Raw genomic sequence first — 2,644 nt, 5'->3', positions numbered from 1 at the left:
TTATTTCAGTTGTTTTAACCGTTGATTTGAATTATAAAAAATATATATAATATATATTAATTGAAATTAACGGTTAAAATAACTGGAACATCGTGTTTCTGATCCTCTTAAAATTTTTCCATATGAATGAGGAATATGAAACTTTATTGGTAATGAGAAATGCTATTTCACTCACACACACACAAAAAAAAGAGACGAATCTAGCATTTTTTGCTATTTTAATTTTAATTTTAATTTTAATTTGTGTAATAAATTAAGTTCATAATACATGCCACACGTTAATTAAGCAAAGGGCATGAATATAATGTAGTGGACGGCACAAAGGCCAAAAGTTCCTAAAATTCTTGAACCCCATAAGAAGACAACATATTAGTGCCATCTCTTTGTACTATTGATATAAAAAAAATTTATATATAAGATAAATTGAATCAAAGAGAGTATACCATTAATAATAAAGAATCCTTGTAGCCACACTATATATTCACTAGTAGTGAATACCAAACTAAATAAATCAAATGCTTAAAAACAAAAACATCATAAGTATGGTTTTCAAGGTCCTTATTGTCTCCATTTTAATGCTTCATTTTGCCGCCACACTTAAGCATGCATAGATAGGTTTGATTAATAATTATTTGAGAAATTATTTATTTATTTATTTATTTATTATGAAACAAAGATTCTAATCAAACATAGATGCGACATAAAGGTGCGGCGCACTATTCACCTCCTTTTTGTGTTTAGCCTTTTTATTATCAATTTGGATTATTATTTAACCATACCCTTTTTATGATTTTATCTTCCTTGAGAGTAAAAAACAATGATGCAAATATTTTTGTCCATTAATTATATATTAAATTAGTAGGTGACCTATATGATAACACATCATGGAATTAACTAATGTATTTACCCTCATCATAAGGTTAACGGCCATTATTCAAAAAAATAAAATAATAATAAAATAAAAAATGACATGAACCGGACACGTGCCCTACTCTAAAGGGTATATATATGTTATAGGAAGAGTTTTAAGTATACTGGAATACCAGTGTTCTAATTATTTTAACCGTTGATCAGAATTATAAAAAATATATATAATATATATTAATTAAAATCAACGGTTAAAATAACTGAAACATCGGTATTTTCGATACACTTAAAATTTTTTCTATATTATAATGTTATAGGAAACATTTCAAGTGTATCGGGAGTACTAGTATTCCAGTTGTTTTAACCGTTAATCTGAATTATAAAAAATATATATAATATATATTAATTGAAATTAACGGTTAAAACAACTGGTGCACCGATACTTCGAGGTGCACTTGAAATGTTTTCAATGTTATAATGTTGATAACTTGATTGGTCTAGATGTGGGTTGCCCTAGGGTGTAGGGTTTTAATTTTTCAGGGGGTTGCCCTAGTGGCTAGCTGAGAATTGATCAAATAAAATAAAATATCATTTGATATTTAATATATATTATAAATTATGATACATTATAAAGTATAGGGTGTGTGAGGGTCCTAAATTAGTCAAATGGAAGGCTCCTTTCCACAGAGCATGACTTTTATTGTATTTCAAAGGGGTCCCCTCACACCTTTTTTTGGGCAAATATTGGTGGGAAAGTTTGGTTACCAGCTCCTTTTTGTGACCAATAAAACAAAAATCTATTGAGGGAATCTATTGACCCCTCAATAGATTGATAGATACTATTATTACCATGCCAATGAGTGAGATATATGTATATATATATATATATAGGCAAAGATTGCAACATGTTATATCTTTTCTTTATTATTTATGGTTGTATTATGAGGCATATGTTAAGCATTTATGCAACATGCAACCCTAATACCCTATTTCTCAAGTCAAATTAAAGTTGATTGTCTTTGACTTTGTTTTAAGGGAAAAAAAAAAGTTGTCATAAGAAAAAACATTTCATGAATTCCTATTTTACTTCACAATTAATATAATGATGCATGTATATATATTCACATCATATAGTGTAAATGTGAGTGAAAGTAATAAAGATATTTATGCATTGATCTAGAAGGGAGAAATATTATGTATAAGTAAAAAAATTACCAATGAGTTTTATTATCTTATGGAAAAAATTACAGATGGAACTAATTTATAAAAGTTTTCACTCTATTTTAATTTTACCCTTGTCCAAATATATATACTCTTAAGTCTTAATATGAGATTATGATAATTAAATTATATCACTTTTTTAGTTTTTATATTACATAAATATTTTATTCCTTTTATTTTGTTTGATAAAACAAAATGACATGCCATGAAGGCAATGTTTCCCTTAAATTTATTTATTTCCTGTAAAAATAAAATATAATAATAAGAATTTGCACATTATTATACGACTTGTGTATTTACCAAAAAGCACTGCAAGAGAAAAAAAAAAGTTTTTATTTGATTATAACAATGATGTGATTAATTATGTGAATTTCATATAGTTTAGAGACTTTAGATTCTATTTGAATGCATTTGAAGAAATATCTAATAATGACAACATCAAAAAATATTAGGGAGGTTGAAATTAAATAAATAAATAAATAAATAAATTTTAATAGCTAAAATAATTATCATAGCTACAATTATTAGCTAATAAAATTTTCGAAGGTTTTGAATT

Source organism: Arachis ipaensis, chromosome B03 (assembly GCF_000816755.2).
Source record: "Arachis ipaensis cultivar K30076 chromosome B03, Araip1.1, whole genome shotgun sequence".
Classification (NCBI taxonomy): domain Eukaryota; kingdom Viridiplantae; phylum Streptophyta; class Magnoliopsida; order Fabales; family Fabaceae; genus Arachis; species Arachis ipaensis.
This window is presented reverse-complemented; position numbering follows the sequence as displayed.